Source organism: Monodelphis domestica, chromosome 1 (assembly GCF_027887165.1).
Source record: "Monodelphis domestica isolate mMonDom1 chromosome 1, mMonDom1.pri, whole genome shotgun sequence".
In the NCBI taxonomy this organism is placed as follows: domain Eukaryota; kingdom Metazoa; phylum Chordata; class Mammalia; order Didelphimorphia; family Didelphidae; genus Monodelphis; species Monodelphis domestica.
In genome coordinates this window covers 309,522,289-309,544,573 of record NC_077227.1, presented here as the reverse complement: position 1 = coordinate 309,544,573, position 22,285 = coordinate 309,522,289, and the positions used below count along the sequence as shown (strand labels likewise).

General features: G+C 41.1%; 1 protein-coding gene and 1 long non-coding RNA gene across 12 annotated transcripts in view; both read left to right on the top strand.

The window, feature by feature from the left end:
* The window catches only part of TCF7 (transcription factor 7), a 120,371-nt gene that overhangs the window by 54,789 nt on the left and 43,297 nt on the right, over positions 1 to 22,285 (top strand). The window lies entirely within an intron of this gene.
* LOC130456343 (uncharacterized) lies at positions 8,228 to 15,295 on the top strand. Its single transcript, XR_008915051.1, has 2 exons — positions 8,228 to 11,088; positions 15,038 to 15,295. It is a non-coding gene; the product is annotated as an uncharacterized LOC130456343 (long non-coding RNA).

The following is a 22,285-nucleotide window of genomic DNA, read 5'->3' as shown; positions in this document are numbered from 1 at the left end:
CCTTGGAACCAATATACAGTATTGATTCTAAGATGGAAGGTAAGGGTTTAAAAACAACAAAAAAAGAAAATTCCTTTCCTGATTCCCACCTGCCCTATCCCTCACTATCTCCAGACTATACTGCCTCCCCACTGAAATGAATTTGAACCTATTTTCTATCTACCTATATATGTACATGTTGTCTCCCCTGGCTATCCTATAAACTTCTTAAGAGCAGGGACTATTTTAATTATGGGCTGGAGTGAGGATAATCTCACTTTCCTTCTTGTCCCACAAATACCCCATCATTTGAGCCCTATTAAAGGCTATTCTATCAGGGTATAGGGAAAGTTGATAGATTTCAGGATGACTTGGATTACTCTTTACCCAATGTCTGAAAAGACTGCAGTGTAGAATAGGATGGATGGAGGTAGGGGGACAGACTGAATGACCTCTAGCTACCTCACCTGAGGTTTCTTCAGAAATGAGAGTGCATGTTCAAATGTCACCAGTGAAATTAGCTATATGGGTCTGGGCAAGACACTTAGCCTTTCTAAGTCTCAGTTTCCTTGTCAGTAAAATAGGAATAATAATGCCACCCACACCACAGGGTTATTATCAAAAGAGATCAACTTTATAAAGTGCTTTGAAAACCTTCAAATTCTCTATGAATGGCAATTCTACTTGTTGACATCTCTCACTTAACTCTGGCCAGGCCTTTTCACTAACTCTAGCCCTACCTCACCCCCAGCACTGAATTCTGCATTTCTAGTGGCTTTCACCTGCTGGAGCTACCTTCTAAAAACAACAACAATCTGCTCAGAAACTTGCATGCCAAGGTTGCCTCCTGCCTCCATGTAGTCTATCTATCACAGATCTATCACAGGAATTCTCCTTTGGCAGTCTTGTGAAAGTCTATGAGGAATCCTTTTCATAATAATGTTTTTAAGTAAATTATTAAAACAGAAACAGAAAGTTAGTGAATATAAAAATGTAATTTTTCCTCTCCAAATTAATGGACTCCTTGAAATCTATCTATACTCCCCAGGTTAAAAACCAAGGAGATGTCAGACATTGGACTGAGGAGTTCTCTAGGCTGATCTCACTTGATTCCAAGTAGCTATTGGGATTTGCCTTTCTGATGATGTTCCCAGCTGTAAAATGGGAACGGCTTCTCCTTGGACTGTGTTAATTAATGCTTCTGAAGCAGTCTGGGATGGGCAGGTGAGAAAGCCTCCTAGTACCCAGGATCTCCCTCCAGAAAGCCTTCAGGAATTATCAGTATTTGACTAGAAATGCAAAAAACTAGTTAATAGGGGGTCTAGGTCAGGGGTAGTGGAAAAGGAGACAGAGAGATAAAACAAATAACTTAACTAGGACATCAACTCTTCCACTGTGAAGTAAAAAATTGGTTATCTCTTTGAACTTTTCTGGAGAAGTCATCTAGGGAGGAATTCTGATTTAAAGATATTCAGTTGAGGGAGAAGTATGGAAAAGGGGGGGAGGGATGTAATGTGTTAGAAAAAAACTCAGGGAAATCTAAGCTATGGATCCTGACCCATATGGCACAACCCATCTTCAAAGGGGTTGTATTGTTTAGGAGTCCTTAAGATAAAGTAAGGAGAAGCTGTTACTAGAAGAGAAGCAAGGTAAAAAGAGATTTAAACTAAAAAACTTGGGTTCTAGTTCTGTCTCTGATCCTTAATACCTGTGACCAGAAAATCACTTTATCTGTTTGATTTTCCTTATCTGAAAAGTGGGATAATATTTGTACCCTCTGCTTCACAGGATTGTTCTAAGGAAAGTGCTTTTTACAAATAGCTTTGGAGATACGAATGATTATTATTGTTAATAATAGTAATGGAACCACTCCTTATTTCCATCTCCTGGAAATTGGGGACCAGGTTGGTGGTCCAAATTCAGGGGTTGCGAGTCTTGAACTTCGCCTGGGTTTGAGAGGGGGCCTATCTCTTAACCATCTCCCCATCAGCCCTCTCCACTATGGGCTGGTCTGATGCTCATTAGTACTTAGTCTCCAAGGCTGTCTGGCATCTCAGCCCATGGTGATGGGGAGGTAATGATAACTTGGTGCCATGGCGGCAGGCAGGCAAGCCCCATAAATAGTGGTTACCAGGTCTGCCTGGAATGTAGAAGAGCTGGGTAGAAGGGCCTGACTTTCCTTCCCTTCCTTTATGTTACTCACAGCTGCTGCTTTAGAGGGTGTGGGGAGGGGTATTATAGCTGCTTGGGAAAAGGTGACTGAGGAGCAGTGGGGAGGTAGAGGTGGGGAATTTGGAAGACATCCCAGCCACAGCCTAGTTCATGGGGTGGTGGTGGCCTTAGAGGCTTCCTGTGCTGACTTCCATTGTGCCAGAATGGGAAGGCAAGGAAATTTGGGGGCCCACTTTCAGTATGTTGTAGCAGGTTCTCCTTAATAGAATCCTACAGTGGCATAGCCAGAATGGGAAGGGGAAGAAATTGCCCCCCAAAATTGCAATGAGAATCATAGGGAAGCAAATCTGAGATCCCCCATAAAAATTTCTAACAATTGAAGCTATCTCCCAGATAGAATGAACTTTCTTGTGTGGGAGGGTATACCCATTTAATGTAGGTTTATAAGCAGTAGCTGAATGGCCACTTGTTAGGGGTACACTGAGTGAGAGAGGCTTCCTGGTACTCCTTTGGTGTGTGGTACAGGGACCTGGTCATCTAGCAGACACTTTTTCATTCTAGGATGCTATGATTTTGTGATTATCTGTCTCCATGTGGGGCACGACCTTTTCTGCCCTTTTCTGAGAGGGAAAAAGCTGCAGGGTCCTGAATCTCTGAACCCTCCATTCTTTGACTTGCTCTCCTGGTGAGATGCCCAGAAGAGAAAGATGATTTCTTATTAATTGGATGGCAAGCTGGGTGGAAGGTATGGACTTGAAGACAGAAACCCTGCTATTATCCTCCTTCTCACAGACTTGGAGTATCTTGCCCTTCAACTCCTAGCCCTTCTCTGGGCCTTATTACCATTCAGTATCATCACATAAAGTAAAGAGAAGCTGTTACTAGAAGAGAAGCCAGGTATAAAGAGACTTGAACTAAAAAACTTGGGTCCTAGTTAACATCTCAAAACCGTGCAAGGGTTGGTTGAAGGAAATGGAGTTGGCTGCCTTCCAAGTTAAGAAACCGTCATATGAGACACAGATTAGACTTGTTCTGCTTGAACCCAAAGGGTAGAGCTAGGAATGGTGGGTATGAACTGCAAAAAGGTATATTTCAGCTTACAACAAAAAATTCCTAAAATTAGAGCCTGTTCGGCTACCTCATAGTGAGTTCCCCATCACTAGAGGCATCCAGGCAGAAGTTGGATAATCACTTTTCAAAGATATTGTAGAAAGGATTGCTATTGAGGTTGGATTGGCTATCCTTTGAAATCTCTTCCAACTCTGGATAATTCTATTATTTCTGGAGGTTCTCTGGGTTCAGGAGAGCCCAATTACCTGGAGGCCTTCAAACAGGGCTGTGGTGAGAAACTTGAACTTTCTTCTCTGAAAGTGTTTGAGGTGTGTTGTTGTTGTTGTTGTTGTTGTTGTTGTTGTTGCCACCCCCGCCAGGCAGTTTGGGAGTGTTAAGGTTTTAACGGTAAAAGCCAAGCAAAGTGGAGTCAAGGAGGCGTTTCTGAGGGCTGTTGATGGAAGATACAGTGATGCAGACCAGCCCGCTGTGGTTTGCTGGGGAAAATGCAGGCTGTGTTTATTTTTCACCTGGGCCAAATACACCCTGAAGGGAGGGGCACTGGAGACCAGCTATCAACCAGAACGAGCAAAGTGTGACACCAAAATGAGAGGAAATCCATTGAGGTTTCCTCCGCTCATCTTGCTGCTACTCAGTTCATTCTATAGCCTCTGCCTTTGTCTTCAGGAAAAAGGATTGTACGTGGGGGCACCTGCAACCAGTCGAGCTCAGTTCTTATAGTGGCTGCTCACAACCTTGACCAATTCTTCTCCGAGGTGGCAGGCCAAGTGACACTGAGGTGCCAGCCTAGCCCAGGAGGAATGGACCCTGGCAGAAGAAAATATCCAGAGGCTGGAGATTGAGAAAAATATTGTCCCCGAGCCGTAGAACCTTAGAGCTAGACAAGACCTTAGAGCTGATCTACTCTAATACCCTTAGTATGCAACAGAGAAAGCAGAAGCCCAGAGAGGGATCTGCCCAAAGTCCCACAAGGTTGTCCCAAACTCCTACCTAACACTGACAGTGTTGCTGCCCTAACAGCTCAGCCTCTGGAGTGATTATCTGTCTTCATTTCACCTTGGTCTCTCCTTCTACCACCTTCCCTGTTTCTCCTATGAAAACCGTCTTTGTACTCACAGAAAGATTGTGAGCCCAGCTTCTTGTACACTAGACAACCGGGGCAGGTGGAATTTGAGCTGAATCTGTAAGAATGAGCAAATCATAGGAAGGCAAGAGATGTCCCTGGTAGGTTTTTCTTCCCTTGGGGTTAGCTCTGTTTGAGTTGTATCCTGTTCCAGACTCTGTTACAAGGAATTCTTCTGGAAAACTGATATACTTCCAGACTGCCAGACACTGGATGTGACCCATCCACCCCCTTGCCAGCCTCTAACAAAATTGTCAGCTCACATTGGCAGCTGAAAGAGAAGGGAAGGCATGAAGGGAAGGGAAGCTCCCTCTTGTCTTGGGGTGATGCCAGTGTGTGGACCCTCAGGCTGGCATCTGAAGGAATTGCGACATACCCAGCAGCAGCCTGTTTTGACTTGGAGGCTGTGGACTTTGGCAGTGGGAAGGATAGGACCGGAGGAAGTAGCAGTTCAAGAATGGTGGGAGTCTACGTGTCTACATGATGGAAGAATTAGCAAGATGCATTTGTGTGATTATTTTCACAGAGTTCTCAATAAAAGCAGATGCATCTGCTTTTAATAGCTTCATTAAACAAGATGTGCCAATTCTATTCCCACCCATCAAGCCCCTGCCTGCTCTTATAAAAGTTGCTGTCCTGGTATTTTAAAAGTTGCCACTGTCCAAAGAAACCCTTTTGCCCAGTGAGCTAAGGAAATGGAATGTAGGAACTGGGAGGTGGTATCTGTCCCTGGCTGTTCTCCTCTTTAACAATAGTAATATATATATATATATATATATATAATATATAATATATAAGAGGGGGGCACAACAAAAACAGGCTATTTCTTTTAAAAAGACCTTTCTTATCTTAATGTTTTTTACTTTGAATTTACTTACCAGGGCAGTAAGGTATTAGAGAAGAAAGCTGGCTATCAGGAGACCATGCTGCCCTGGGCAAGTCATTTTACCCTCTAGCTCTTAAGTTCACCATCTATAAAAAAGATGGCTTGAAGTAGATGACCTCTAAGCTTCCTTGCAGCCTTTAATCTATGATCCCATGGTCTTGAAATTCATGGCAGCTTAACGTAAGGCAGAGTATAGGATCTATAGGACCTGTGTTCAAATTCAAGCTCTGCCATTTATTGGGCAAATCTTGTGAAATCAGGTGGCTAAATTATCTTCAAGACTCCTTTGGGTCCTGGGACCAATCTTGTGATTTTAATGACTTCCCCTCAGACTTCTCAGTTTAGAATCACTCCATCTGAGAAATGACAATAATGTACTAAGGAAAATGAGGAAGGTATTCAGGATGATTTGACCATGAGGCTGCGATAATACAAGGATGAGGCATCTGGAAAGGGAAGGAGATTAGAGAAACTGAGCAAGAGCAGGCACAGGGAATTTTCAGACTCAGGTGACTGCTAAGTCTTAGAAGAAAAAACAAATATGCACCAAGATGATGGTGACATTAGCTTCATGAAAGACCTGTAATTATTACAAGTCATGTGGGTGAGACCTCTTTGTGCCCAGAACCGAGTGCATACTCCCAGGGTGCTTCATGAGTGGGTCCCCACTGATGTCTGATATCTCCATAAGCCCTCAGTTGGCTTCCAAAGAGAACAAAGCTTGTCTCTCCCTGTAGCTCTTCCTTTCCTCTCCTCCCTTCCACACCCAAGGGAATATTTCAGGGAGGGAACTTTTTGGAAACAAGCTACAAACACAGAACAGAGAAATGACTTTTCCCAAACCTGTTTGCAGAGAGCCAGTTTTCAGTGCTCATTCTTTTGGATCTGGTAGCTTGCAAGTGTTCTGGGGGGGGGGGGAGGAGGAGGAGGAAGGTAGTGGATGTATGTTTGAGGCAAATGAAGGTGCCCAAGTTCCTGAAAGAATGAGCACAGACAGCCCCTCTTTTCATTCGTCTCCTGCTGCCCTCCCTTCTGCTACCCAGGATAGGCAAAGGTAGCTGTTTCCTGTTTAGCCACCCAAGCGGAAAATATGGTTACTTCTGGTCCTTGTTTATCTGGGTAACCACAAGTTTACATTACAGATAAGAGAAAACATAAACAAGACTCTTGTCCTCTGACTGTGGCCCCCACAGCCCAGGGAGTTGGAAACCATGACCCTTGCAATAGCCTTAGCAATGTCACTGAGGGATTGAGGGGAATGGGCTGACCAGGCCATCTCCTCCACCCAAAAGTATGGTTTTGGGGTGGGGGGGATTGTAAAGCAGAGAGGGAAGGTGGTATTAGGCATTTGGGTGGAGAACAGTCTTCCTTGTGGCAGGTTTGAGAATCCAAGATCTGCTTTAGGGCCCTGATGGTTGCAAATGAGTTGTGATCAGGATACTATCACAGTGAACAATGCCTTCTCAGCCTAGCCCAAATGTCACTCCCCTGGGGAAACTTCCACTGATTCCTTCTCTCCAGCCAGAAGGGACCACTTTCTTCTGGACCTCTATTGCTCTTCCCTTAGGAAGTTAGGTGTAGAAGTACAGGGAAAATGCAGAAATAACACTGTATTACAAAAGATAATCTAATTAGAGCAGAGGAGAGGTACCATGTTTTATATGTTATTTCTCACTCACTCAACACCTACTACAGGATCCTGAATATAACAGGCATTTAATAAATGTTTAATGAATGAATAAGTGAGTGTCAACTGCCATTATAAAAATTGGCCATTCTCTGCCATCCCACTTCCCTTCTGACCCTTTCCAGCTCCAGCTCATGAATAGCTTTATCAAGAAAATGAGAGGATTTAGTAGGGGACAGTGGCAGCAACTATTATTCACATCTTCCTGATCATATCATTGGACTTCCTGGGTACCAGGCTCACCATCTGCTGTTAACCCCCAAATCTATTTTTTTAACAATTCAATTCATTATTTATTTTAAACATTCTTTTCTATTTAAATTTTACATTTCAAATCCTCTCCCTTCCATCCATTTTCCCACAGGCAAGCAATATGATACCAATTTTACCTGAAATACAAAACATTTTTCATATTTGCCATATTTTTTAAACAGGCAAAAATTTTAAAATGAGAAAATTATACTTCCATCTGTACTCAGAGTTTATCAGTTCTCTCTCTGGAGGTGGCTAGCATTTTTTCATCATGAGTCCTTTGGAATTGTCTTAGATCATTATCTTGATCAGAGTAGCCAAGTCTTTCACAGATGATTATTACAACATTGCTGTTACTGTGCATAATGATCTCCTGCTTCTACTCATCTCATTTTGCATCAGTTAAAATAGATGTTGCCATGTTTTTCTGAACCCCCCTCCATTTTCCACAGCACAATACCAGTTTTCCAGCAAAATCATATGCCACAACTTGTTCAATGATTTCCCCACTTGATGTTTTTCCCTTTGATTTCCATTTCTTTGCCACCACAATAAGAACGTCTACAAATATTTTTGTACATATAAGTCCTTTCTCGTTTCCTTTGATCTCTCTTTGGGATACAGACCTCTAGATGTGATATTGCTGAGTCAAAGGGTATGCACAGTTATAATCCTTTGGACATAGTTCCAAATTGTTCTCAAGAATGGTTGGACCAGTTCACTTACTCTACTGGGAATTCATTAGTATATCTATTTTCTCTCATCTGCTCCAGTATTTTTCATTTCTGATAGGCGTGAGGTGGTACCTCAGAGTTATTTTAATTTTCTCTATTTCTCTAATCAATAGTACTTTAGAGCATTTTTCCCCATGTCTATAGAAAGCTTTGATTTCTTTGTCTGAAAACCTTTATCATTTGGGGAGTGGCTCTTATTTAGTCAGTTATATACTTAGTATATATTTGAGAAATGGGGCTGTTATCAGAGAAACTGGCAATAAAAAATATTTATATTACTTTTTTTACTTTATTGTTTATGGTACCTTTTAGCATAATGTAGTTTCCCTTTTAATTAGGTCTATTTTTGCTTTTGCTTTGTCTGAGATCATGATTGCTATGGAATCCATTTTCAAATGTCTGACAAAGTTATCCAGTCTTAAAATATGATCTGTTACAGCTAAGTATTTGTTGATATCTTCCAAGTGGTTAAGGGAATTTTCAGGATTACCTTATCTAAAGATTAGCTGTGTCACAATGGGAACTTTGGCAGACAAAGAAAAGCTTTTTCCATCCAATAGAAGTCATCTCTAATACTGGACTTTTGGATGTGTTTGAAAGGGGAGTGGAAAGGGAATGGTATTCTTTTAACTGGGGTCTGCCCAACAAACTTCAGATCAGAACATACAGAGAATGTGGTATGGAGGCAGAAAGAAATGGCCTTTCAGTCTGAAGACCTGGATTTAAGTCTTGACTTTTAACAATATTTAACAGCCATGATGGCATGGGCATACAAGTCTGGGCTTCAGTTTCTTCGCCTCTAAAATGGAGGGCAATACCATTTAATTCACTTAGTTATTATGAGAATCACATGATATAATGCATATTAAGTCTAAAGTTCTATGCGAACAGTATTTTTAGTTGTTATTTTAAATAAAGGGAGCCTTTTCTCTACAAACTAGGAGATCTGTGTTCTCAGGCAGGCTCTGTCACTAATAAGTCATCTAACTTTGAATTCCCTTTCTCAAAGCCTTAGTTTCCCTGTCTGTAAATAGAGGGGATAGGCTAGATGGTCTCTATGTCTTTTGCTTCTATACCAGGATCCTAAAATGAGAAAACTTCTCTTGAAGTTGGAAGATAGTGGTTTAAACTAAATTGTAATTCCCAAAATAGAGATGAAACTTATGGTTCTCATTACCTCAAACCAACAGAAATCACAAATAGGTTCCAGACAAGGTTTAGTTAAATTCCCCCATTAGAGCCATGATCTAGGCTAGGGAAACACAGAGGCCTTATAGGTAAGAACAAAGAGAACCTTAATTCTCTTAAGCTGTTCCCCTTCTGGTGTGGGGGACTGGATGGCAGAGGGATACCAAGGGCAAGAGGTGACAAAGACAATGAGAAAGAAATTACTCCAAGAAATCCCCCCAAAGTCCCCATTACAGGCTGAAAGCTTTCATTTGCTCCTTCTTTCTCCCTCAGAACTAAAAGCTGCCCTTGCCACCCTGTGCAGACCAGGGGAACCTTCCCCATAGCCTTTTATGTGGTTTGGCTAGAGGTAGAGTCTTCCTTTTTATGAGGCTTGCTCTAGGTTCCCAGAGAAGCCATGGCTCCTGAGCCAAGCTCAGATGGTGGGAGAGAGCAACTGTAAGAAGCCAAACTACTCCTACCACAAAGACTTGAGACATCCCTTTTCCTCTCCTCCTCCACATGTATATCAATAGGCCTGGGGCCATATACTGGACCAATCAAGCAAGCTGGGAGCCTACTAAAGTTGTGGCCTCACTGAGAACAGTGTCCTTGCTACTGTACCAATCTACCTTTTATTATTTCTCAGTCATTGTCAAATGTTGCCATTAAGAATGCAGGCACAGTTGGAATCCTCTCAAGTTGGGTATGTGTCCTTTGAAGACCAGGGTGCCATACATCAGAGGAACCAGAATTACTGTTCCCCTTTCCTGAAGAACAGAACCACTGGTTGAGTACTCAGCTCTTGCTGAAAGAAAAAAAAAAAGATATGAGACCCAGAACTTTGTTGTTGTTGAATTGTTTTCCGGTATGTCCAACTCTTTGTGATCCAATTTGGGACACTGGAGTGGTTTGCCATTTCCTTCTCCAACTCATTTTATAGATGAAGAAACTGAGGCAAACAAGGTTAACTGGTCTCTATACTTGGCTTGAACTTCTCTAGTGATGGGAAACTCAGTACTTTTTGAGGCTGCCCATTCTACTTTTGGATAGCTCTACTCATTAAGAAGCTTATCCTTTTATCAAGTCTAACATGATATCTTCAGAGTTTTTGTCCTTTCTCTTGGCTCTACCAACTGGGCTAAACTAAGTCTAATTCTTATTTCACTTAACAGCCCTTCAAATACTTAAAGGCAATAACTAAAGGACTATCACTTATGTTTTGGACACTTAAGATTCTATTAATGCAATTAATGATTGAATTTGATCTTTTGACTATCACATCACTCTTTATGACCTCAGGTACTCAGTAATAGAGAGCAAAGGAAAGTCAGGGACAGTACTATTGACTGCTCAGGTTAATTCCCAAGGCTGCCTCCTATAAGCATTATTCTCTCCCTATCCACCTCACCCCATGTTTTTTTTTAAGAAGGAATCTATTCTCTTCTCTCCAGGGCACAGTTACAGTTATATCCAGGAGAAGCAAAGCAATATGTTAAGCAGATGTCCTAAGTAAGCTTAAAAGATGAAACCAGGATACCATCTGTACCTCAGTACCCTGGGCTAAATGTTTTCCTTTTCTTTTTTAATATAACATAATTTTCAGGATCCTCAACTGACCACACGCATATACTCATACACAGATGCACTGCTCCAGGCACATTCACTTCCAAGAAGTGAGTTTCCAACATAGGAAGATCTATGTGAATGTGTGTCCACTATGTAACCTGCTTTGTAGCACAGTTGGACCAAGCCAGCATGTTTAAGTCTGGATTTCCAGATAATGGGTATTCATTTTACAAAAAGGATTGACCCCAAGGGGTCCATTAAATAGAAACCTCCTCTGGTGCATTTAAAATAGGATTCAGTTCACAAAAAAAAAAATTCATTCGATCCAACTTAAGGAGAGAGTCAAACATTCCTGGGAAACTGGAATAAAGTGATAGGAAGATTGGAAAGAGAGCATCACAGAGGCACATGGGAAGGAAGAGAAATATAACTAATGGCATGATTTAGGGTAAGTCACTCACCTTCAGTGGGTCTCAGTTTCCTTAAAAATCTTAACGTAGCTCTAGTCTAGAGTTATGTAGATCATGTCAGTCCCTTTAGCAATTCATTATTGCACACCAAATAAAGCTCCAATTTTTTATCCTGACACTCCCAGCTTTCTACAACATGATCACAACCTATCTCTTCAGTTTTGTCTTGCATATTTCATTGCCACACGTGCCATGTTCTGCCTAGGTTTGCTCTTCTTCCCAACCATGCTCATTTCTGTACCTTTACAGTTATCGTTATTCCCATCTGGAATGGGTTCTTTTTTCACCTCTCTCCCCCTACTATTTCTCCATGTATTGATATCCTTCTTTTCCTTTAGGGAAAGATTTCTTCCAAGAAATCTTCCCTGCCCCCAGTATCCTATAAGGAATTCTTCTTTCCTCTGACCTCCCATAGAATGTACTGCCTATATTACCCTTGCTAATAATTTAAGTATGTCTTGTCTTATTTTCTATTGGCTTCTTATGTATTTTGTGTCCTTGGTCAAACTGAATTTTTAAAGATTCAGGACCATGCTTCACACTGTCTCTTTCCCATACCTTAGGAAAGCCAGAGAGTAGAAGAAGAAACCCCATATGAAAAAGGGAAAGGTTTTCCTCTTACTTTATTAAAAACCTCCTAATCTCTAATTCCTGACTCCTATTGTTATTCCTAATAGACAAAAAGAGCAAGGTCATCTCTTGGCTACCTGGAAAGTTTAGTATTTTCTTGTATGTTCTGAATCAGGCCATTAGGACATTATTCTAGGGTCATGAAAGTACCAGGCACCAAAGCAGGGAGGTCTGGGGGAGAGCTTTGACATTATACCAAACTATTTCCTGATGTGGTATCCCAGGACCCAATGTAGGGGGTTGTTCCTTAAATCATGGCTAGACCAAAATAGATAACTACTAGAAACTAGAGGGTTTCTAAGCATATATTCCCAAGTCTTTAAGTAAACAACTATAAAAAAGAAATTTGGGTCAGCCTAAATTCCATGTTCTCCTACCAAGAGCTCTTCCCTAGAGATTCTAGCTCTCAAAGGTCTCCCTCTCCTTTGTATGTGTATAGTTCACAATCTAATGAAACGGAAAAAGTTTTATGGTCCCTTAAGTTTTTCCTGACTGGCTGACATACTAAAATTGTACTGCTATTCTTCTTCCATCTTTCTCAACCTTAGCTTCAGCCTCTGGTCTTTCCAAAGGCAAAAGGATAAGTGATCACACAGGCAATCAGGGCCACACAATTTTTACATCTTTCTTTCAGGTATTTAGAAAAGGGAGAAAAGTGGAAGCATTTAGTCAATAGACTTCTCAAGAGAGTAGCTTTAGCGGCAGAGGGTATTTTCCATATCTTGGTTAATTTCCATGGCTGGGTTTATGGATAACTACTTGCTTCTGTACCACATTCTATAGGACATCAGAATGGAGTTCCATGGGGGATGTGGAGTTTGCTGTACCAGGAGACTGGGCCTGACAAACCCATTCTTACTTGTTAATTAAAGTATTGATTCTGTATTTTCCAGAGGAACTGGCTTTCTCTGAAGATTTCTCCTTGGCAGAATTAGTAGCTTTGGCTTATTCTAGTCCCTTAGGCTCTCTTACACTATTAGAACGAGGAAATGGTGAAAGAGTCTCTTCTTCTGAAGTGTTTTGCTGTCAGGCTTGCCATACCCCAGAGAAGGAGTTTTTAGTTCAAAGACATTTATTTCAACTAATGCCCCATAATTTTCATTGTTTTCATTGATTTTTCCATATTTGTAATCACAGCTGCCCAACTTGAACCCTGTAGTGGTCACAACCTATTCCAGATGGATGAGTTCTATCTCCACTATAGTGCAGAATTTGATCATTTCCATTGAAAGATTAATGCTTAGAACACAGCTCAATTTAGACTATATTAAACTAATCCTGGCATTTGGTAAATGATTGTCTTCCACCAGCTCTTTCCAGTTGGTCCTCTAACTTTCATAGGATCACAGGACTTAAACCTGAAGGGATCTGAGAAATTGTTTTAGTCCAAATTCTTCATTTTCTAGATGAGGAAACTGAGCCTAAATGAAAAGAAGTTATTTTCTCCAAAGTACACATGTATTTAATTAGTAGAGACAGGAGTCAAACTCAGATCTTCTAAATGCTTCCTATAACCCAAATTCAAATAGTCCTCTGGAACAACCTTAGCTTTAGACTACTCATCCTTGGAGTGTTACACCTTTGAGAATTAGAGGGTCCCTATGGTCTGGACATAAATTAAAGATCTAGACCTGGAAGGGGACTCAGAATCCATCTAATCCAACCTTATACATGAAGAAATATGAATTAAAGTGACTTGTTCAAGATCATAAAGGTAGTAAATGCCGGAAGTGGGTTTTGAATTCAGGTTCTCTGACTCCAGAGTCTCTTTCCATTATGTTATAATGCCTCCCTAAAATAAACATAGAATATCATACCTGTGAAGGGCCTCAGAGTTCAGGTGAGAAGTTATAGTTCATGGAAAAGAACAGTGAATTTCAAGTCAAAGGACCTGGTTTTGAATCCCAACTCTCCTCCTTACTATATGTCTGATGTTGGGAAAGCCAGTTAATCTTTCGGGGCCTTAGTTTATTCAACTGTATAATGAAGATGGACGAGATGGTCTTTAGGATTCCTTCCCACTTCAAATTATGTTTTTATGCTTTATCTAATCCAATACTCCTTACTTTTCAAATGGCACATTGCCCATATTGTTAATGGTAGAGCCAAATTTTCCCACCTAGTAGACCTCTCTTAATGATTTGCTATTATCCTGACCTCCCAAAGCCCAGCAGATAGACAACCTGAAAGGCAGAAACATTGGGGTCAGCGAAGAAAGCACATAGCCACAACCTTACCACCATTTTATAGTTGGTGCCTACTACGTTGGTGTTACAGAGATGTGGACCACAGATTGCTTTTGCTGTTTGAACATCTAGCCTGCATTAGGGCTTTTTGAAAGTCTGAATTTATGTTCTTAATTTCCATTAAGTGACAAATAATATTTTCAGAAGACTTTTGAGAAGTCACATAGACAACACATCAGTCACAGATGGAGCTATTTGACTCTTGAAAAGTCATGATTATGTCCCCACATTTGGTTCACTAGCATCAGTCTTCCTTCAACTCATTCATGGAAAGGTCACTTAAAGCAATTCTATAGTCATTAGTCAAGATAAAGTGCCAGAAGACCTCTGCAAAGAGGTTATCATTCTGCAGAATAGGAAACCAAGGCTTAGAAGAGTTAAGTGTCAGGTGACCCCAAAGTCACAGGTCACAAAGCTAAAACTTGAACCAAGGTCTTCTGACCCCAAGGTCAATTGCATCACACTGTCCCTTTATGCTAAAAAAAAAAAATAAACAAACAAACTAGTGAACAGGGAGTGATAGCTTTTCAAAAATATCCTTTCAAATATTTTTAAACAAATGGCTAATTCTTTATGCAATACAAATCATGATTCCCTTTGAACACTTCCATAGGTCAGCATTATCCAGAGTTGAATGCATTCAAGCAGACATCCATATACTTAGCTAGAAGCCAGTGGATTGCAGGAACAAATGAGAGGAAAGAGAAGGGACAGCATGGATAACAAGGACTCAGGAAAGAATGGATCAATACCAAACCAATCAATCAGGCAACAGGCATTTTTAAAGCACCTCGTAGGTGAAAGGAATGAAAATGCAAAAGACAAAAATGAAAATCCCTACTTTCAAGGAACTCAGAATTTTATTAGAAAGATGAACTTTTATCAACTTCTCAGTTAGGTGAGGGGATAGCCCTGGTAGTTTGCTGCTATTCCTGCTCAGGGCCATGGGACAGTGGAAAAGGAGAAGGACGGGGTGTATTTATAATGGTCAGGGCCCTCTGAACTTGTGCTCATTGTAAGATTAATCCTGTGTCTGTTTGTTTGATTCAAGGGGACTAAAATTTCCGACTATCTTTTATTGGGACAATTGAGACATCATGAGTTCCAGAGCAGCCTGTGCAAGTTTCTTTCATTCCTTTAAGTAGTGACACTTCCATGCTTTTCTTTCTCCTTTTTGTTTTTACCCTAAGAAGACACATGAAATACTGACCCAATAGAAGCTCAGTCCTCAGAGAACAAAGACCATTTCAACAAACAATGGAAACTGCCTGGTGAAAAAAAAAACAAGCACATAGAAATTTCATGGCTACCCCACGACTTCCTGTTTTCTGTTGCTGTGCCAATAATTGTACTGAGAAATGTTCACAGACATTTGCATCATTTCCATCCACTGGCCAGAGCCAAGCTTGGCCAACTGCATCTATCTTTGTGGTTGCTGGCATGGGGTCCACTGGTCAGAGAGCTGGTCAAGGGCCCTCCTTACCACAAGGAAGTCTTCCATTGAATTTGATTTACTTCCCTTGAGATACGGAAGAAGCCAGTTTACCTGGCTTTGTGCTTGGCTATATTGTGGAGGAGACAGAAGAAAGAATTCAGGCTCTAGTCTTAGGGAATTCAGAGTCTGGATAGAGACAGAAGCAAGGGCTCCATCGCCTGTCTTCAAGGAGTTAATAATGTAGAGGAGACTAAAAATTAAAAAGCTGATCTGGACCTCTCCTCCAGGGGAGACAGAAGAGACTGGAGTTGGGGAGGTCAGCAGGGAGTGGGGAATGCCCTTAGGGAGTCTGGGAGAGACAGGAGATAAATGGGGTCCCTGCTCTGGAAATTCACTGACTAGGGAAAGATAAGACATGCCCATGAAATGATTAAATCTTAAAACAGTATAAGGTTGTATCAGGTGAGCAGAATAGATAGGCAGGAAGTGCTGCAGGAGTTCAGAGTTAGTGGTAGCAAAAGAAAAAAAAAGGTGATAATGACTTCTTGACCTAGGAGCAAGGAGGGCCATCAAAGAGAGGACACAGCCAGCAAAAAGCTCCAATAAGGGCATAAGGGCAAGCAGGACTCTCCTCGATCCTGCTGCCACACAACAGACCCAGCCATACCTCAACACGTATGGAGTATGATCTGAGGGTTGGATGTTGGGTAGGTGTTTTGTGTGGTCAATTTAATAACTGGTGTTAGGAAGTTGCCTTCCTATTATGCCACAATGGGCTGGGTTCTCCAGAGTTATACAAATCAGAGATCCCTCTGTGGATGTTTCCGATTAACCCTAATCCTTTTATGTCTTTCTTTAAGTGACAGCCACCTGTCATTGATCTCATTTGCACAGAAGTCTTGGGTTTGGATCTACTGTGCCCTCAGCCAGGCAAGTAAAATGAGGGATCAAGGTTGAGGCAGCAGCATTGCATAGATCATCCTGCTGCTAAATGTCCATAGGCCTTTAGAGCCCATTTTTGCTTCTAGCCTTGACATCTTTCCAAGTATTGAGTTGACACAGTCAGTTATTCATGGAAACTGGTCCTTCTAACCAACTCTGCAGAAATCCCTCTGAAGAGGATCCAAGATAACTTCATCAATTTCATTTGACTCCTGATACCCTTCCAATTAAAGGTGTAATACATAGATGTGTAACACTGATAATAATTAAGATATAGCACATTAAGGTTTACATGTGAAAACAACAACCCTGTGATGCAAGTACACGTTTTAAAGACTGATCCATCACCATTTATTAAGCACTTAGTATGTGCCAGGCACTTTGGTAAGTCTTTGGACGTACAGAGATAAAATTAAAACATTCCCTACTCTGAAGGAGTTCTATAAGGAAAAGTTCTGCAGAAACCCGCCGAGAAAGAAAATGTGTACATATATAAATAGATGTAACATGTATGCAAAGAGAAAGCCATTTTTGCCTGAGAGGCACTCCAGTTAGGCATAGGGAATAGAAAAGACCCCTTGTATCCCTAGAGCAGAGGACAGTACTTGGTACATTGTTTTGTTGTTATTCATTCATTTTGGTTTTGTCAGACTCTTCATGACCCCATTTGGAGTTTTCTTAACAAAGATACTCGTTTGCCATTTCCTTCTCCTGTTCACTTTTTATATATGAGGAAACTGAGGCAAATAGGGTTAAGTAGCTTGCCTAGGATCATTCAGCTAGTGTCTGAGGCCAGATTTAAATTTGGGAAGATGAGTCTTCCTGACTCCTAGCCCAGCACTCTACCCACTGTGCCACTTAGTTGTCCTGGCACATAGTAGGCACTTAATAAATGTTAATTGATTGACTGACTAATAGAGTGCTTAAGCTGAGCCTTGAAGAAGCCATAGATACTAGATTAAGGAACTAAAGATGAAAGAAGGTAAATAACCTGCCAATGGTCAGCCAGTGCATGACAATGAAGAACACAAGGACTGCCCAGCAAAATAACAACCACTCTCCCAGAGATGATAATAATAGTGTTGCATTTTGTTTAAGTTGTTTTAAGTGTTGCAAAATGCCTTTTTTCCTTATCCTGATGTAAGCCCCATATTCTCTTATACTTTTAAATGGATATCAGTCAAATCCGAATCATGTGCAATTCAGTAGGAGAACCATCTTTACCTCAATCTTTGTCTCCCATAAAGAAGTTGGCCCTCTCCCTGTTAAGACAAACCTTTCTACTTACCCAAGTGACTCCATTCTATCATCAAAAAACCCAAGAGAGGGAAGAGACCCTTTTGTAGCTAAACTTCTTGAGACGGCCATCTACAATGAGTAGGTGCCTCCACTTCATTTCCTCTCACACTCCTTCGACTTTCAACTTCATCTTTAAACAGAAAATGGTCTCTCTAAAGTTACTAACCGTTGCCAAAAGCTTTTTCCTCTATCCTCGTCCTTCTTGACCTCTCTGCAACCTTTGCCACTATTGATTACCTTCTCCTCCTTGATAGACTTTTTAGGTGTTTATGACTGCTCTCTCCTGGTTCTTCTCCTGTCTCTCTGATTTTTCTGCTTCCTTTGCTAGATCTTTATCCATATCATGGCCACCTCCCTTGAAGGGCTCCTCAAGACTTCATCCCAGTATACTCTTCCACTTGGTGATATTATCAACTCCCATGGTTTCAATTGTCACCTCAATGCAGATGACTCCAAGACCTACATGTCCAATTTAATCTTTTTCCTTACCTCCAGTCTCATATCTCCAAAGTGCCTATTACCAGACACTCCCTAGATATCATAAATTCAGTGTGTCCCAAATTGAATATTTATCTTCTTCCCCAGCCTTTCCCTTCTTCCTAATTTCTTTATTACTGAGCCTGAATTTGTAAGAATGAGGATAAAACGTCCATGTCCAGGTGGTTGTGAGCTTCAGATGAAATCACCCTGTATTGATTGCAAACCTTAAAAGCATTGTTTACATGTTAATCAGTCTTTTATATTGTTATCCCAGAATATATATTCATGAAAGCACAATTGTATACCTTCTTCTTCTTTCTGCTCATGAGGACATGAATCACAGGATTTTCAAACTGGTAGGGACCAAGGAAGCTATTGCTACTAGCCAGATTGTTTCTAAGGAAATAGAGCTACCTAAATCCCTGCTTTGGGGATATTTCCAAAACTTAGTGAGCCTGTGCACACATTCTCTTTCTGTCTCTCTTTTTGTCTCTGTCTCTCTGTCTCTCTGTCTCTCTCTGTCTCTCTCTGTATCTTTCCTCCCCTCCCCCCTCTGGATACATACCACCCTGTTTGTACATACACAGAGTGGCTCTCACACTTCCCCACCCACCCACTTTCTCATTTGGGGCCAGCGATGAGGGAAAGTTTGAAAGTGACATGACTAACATACTCTCCCCAGTATTTAGGTTACCCCAGTGAGCCGAGATGTGCAAACCACAAGCAGTCAGGCAGGCTCGAGAGCTCAGCCACTTTGTACAGTATCTGGTTGGTGACTGTGTCAGGTCAGTCATAACAAGACTTGGGAAGAGGGGGAGGGGAAGAGGAGAACGGTTCTAGATTTGTCTCCATGGGGGTGGCTGCAGGTAGCTGAGAACTTCCTTGGGCTGTTGCTCCCATCCGTATAGTCAGAATGAGATGAAACAAGAACTCAGGAAAGGGCTCAAGGGTCTTTGGGGTCCCAAGAGCACCTAGGAGAAGGAAGGAGATGGTATTTCTGGTTCGTAATACAAACAGTCTGGAAGAGTTAGGAATTTAGGTTCCAAGTTCTAACTGATTTAGAGATCCAATTATTAAATTTGCAGTGTGATTATTTACAGAGACATAAAAAAAAGTGTTAGCGATGCAGATCATATTTTAAAAGTACGTGTGCAGATATTCCTTTTCCTTCCCTTCCTCCCTCAGCCTGGTTGTAAAATATTTATCAGCACCCCCCCCCCCCAGGTTCTAATCCTATGCCTGCAACTATCTCATTGTGACTTTGGGCAAGCCCTTTCCTCTGTCTGAGCCTCAATTTTGTCTTCAGTAAAATGGAATAATAATCCTTATCGTGCTTCCTTCGCAGGGCTACAAAAATCAAATGAGAGAATAGATAGGAAAAGATTTTGTAAACTGTTACTTGATAAAACTGTAAATCCCTACACACTGACATGGGAAAATAGTGATTTTTTAAAGTTTAGAGGTGACATATGAGCACCTTCTTGCTGTTGATCTGGAGAGGCGTCCCTTCACAGGGAGGGATGGTGCCTCTTAAATCTCTTTGGATAGTCAGTGATGCTCTTGGGTTTCCAGATGCAATCAGTATTGCTCAAAAACTGACCCAACTAAGTGGAGATTTACCAGATCATACAGGTAACATCCGTCCAAGTGGCTCCTCTAGCAGTCCCAAGGTCTTAAGGAAGACATTGGTTCTTCATATCTGAACCTATTTCTAGGTTAAAAAGTCAGGAAGGGTAGACTCAGTGGATTGAGAGCCAGAACAGAGATGAGAGATCTTGGGTTTGAGTTTGAATGTGGCCTCAGTTACTTCCTTACTCTGTGACTGTGAGAAAATCATTTAATCTCCATTCTCTAGCTCTTGCCATTCTTCTGCCTTGGAACCAATACCTGACTTTTATGGCTACCTCAGATACTAACTACTGTGTGACCTGTGACTCATTTAGTGTCTATAAAATGGAGGTCCTAACATGCATCTACCTCAAAAAGTTGTGCAGATCACTTTTTTTAATGAAGTGCCTTGCAAACCTTAAAGTGCTATAGAAATATGAACTATTGCTATTTAGCCCCTTTCTTGAAGCAACTGGAGGAAATTTTATTTGTTTTTATTCATCTCTGGAGTCAGAGAGCTAGAGATAAATGGACCTGAGTTAAGGATCAGGAAGGACATCTTTCTGTCTGTCTGAAGAGCGCCAAGTTCATACTGACAAAGAATTTAGAGCCACCGAGGGGGACACTAGACAACGTCTGATTCACACTACGACCCAGAGAGTGGAAGAGAAGTAGCCAAAGCCACACAGGTAGCCAGGAGTCAGAGCCACGACTCTTAAGTCTCATGTTTTTTTCCACTTCAGTTCCTAAAGAGCTTTTTTCTCTGAATCTTGTTCCCCACCTTTCTTACCTTGATCATTCCTGAGACAGGATGGCGTTATGGTGCCATGAAAAGAGCACCGGATTTGGCATTAGAGCACCTAGGATTGAATGCTGCCTCTGGCCACTTACCACCTTTGGTGTCTTAGCCAACTCTTCTGGCCTCAGTTTTTTCATTTGTAAAAGAGTTGGACTGGAGGATTCCTAAGGCCCCATCCAGATTTAAACCTGGGATTCTATGCTCTTCCCTGATAGGAATCTCTGCTCATTAAAGACCAAACACACAAGTTTCTCTGCATCTACTTAATAATTGCTTGTTGATTAGCTGATGCATCTTTAAAATGGGGATAATAATACTCACAGCACCTGCCTCACAGGGCTGTTGTGAAACTCAGATGAAGTCATTATGAAGAAGCCCACTGCATACCTTTAGATGCTATATGCCAGTTTTTACTGAACTGCATCAATTAAATTCTATTATAGTTCATTATAGACATTTATCGCATGCCTACTATAAATAGAGCACTATGCTCTATGCTGGGGAATATACAAAATTTAAATAAAATATGGTTCTTGCCTTCATGAATGAACCTTACAGTCTAGTAAGCTACCTAGATGGTGCAATGGATAAAGCACTAGGCCTGGAGTCAGGAAATTTTGAATTCAAATGCGGCCTCAGATACTTATTAGTTGTGTGACTGGGCAATCACTTAAACATCTTCTTCCTCAGTTTCCCCATCCATAAAAGGAGGATAATAATAATGCCTGGGTTGTATCAAATGAGATAATATTTGTAAAGTGTTTTGCAAATTTTAGAGTACTCTATATATAATATTTTCACAAGTGATTGTAATATACAATAAACATGGTAGAAGTATAATGAACAGAAAGCCCAGGGCCTCCACTTTTGTCCACACACTGTTAAGAGGGAAAGAAGTTCAGTTCTGTAGGCAAAGGATTCATGGGAGAATGTGAACAACAGTCATCAGACAGAAAAGTGTGACTGTATCATGATTTATCCTAAGGGGAGGGAATCATAGATCTAGCTAAGCATAATGCATTAGAGACTTATTAAACAAAGTGCTCTTAAGTGTCAAAGAGAAGAAAGGCCATAACTGAAGGAGAAGAGCCAGAGAAGTTTTAATGGAAAGCTTAATGACCTTTGACTTGGGATTTAAAGGCAAAGTAGTAATACATCTTTTTTAAAGCCTTTGACTTGGGAGAACAAAATGGAGCATAAAAGGCTATCCTCAAAAAAAGGTGTTTCACGTGTGACCCTGGACAAGTCACTTAACCCCTACTGCTTAGCTCTTGACACTCTTTTGCCTTGGAAACATTTTACAGTATTGATTCTAGGACTGAAGGTAAGGGCTTTAAATAAAGGTGTCCCATATTAAAATCATATCAATAACAGCTACCCTTATGGAGCTTTTCTTAGTGATCTGATGAGGAGTCATTAAGGGAGGTCTTAACGAGGGAGATGTGTTTACTTCAGGTGTTTGCCAGTGTTGTAGAGCAGGTCTTTTGCAAAGTTTAATTGAAAGAATTCTTTTTGGATAACAAGAACCTCAGAAATCCCTTCCTATTTCAGGATTGGCTAATCTGTCCATGTCATTCACAGTCAAATAGTTCTTTCTCAGAATGCTTTCCACATACAGAGAAAGAACTGTGGGAGTAGAAACACAGAAGAAAAACAACTGCCTGATCACATGGGTCTATGGGGATATGATTGGGGATGTAGACTCTAAATGAACATCCTAGTGCAAATATTAATAA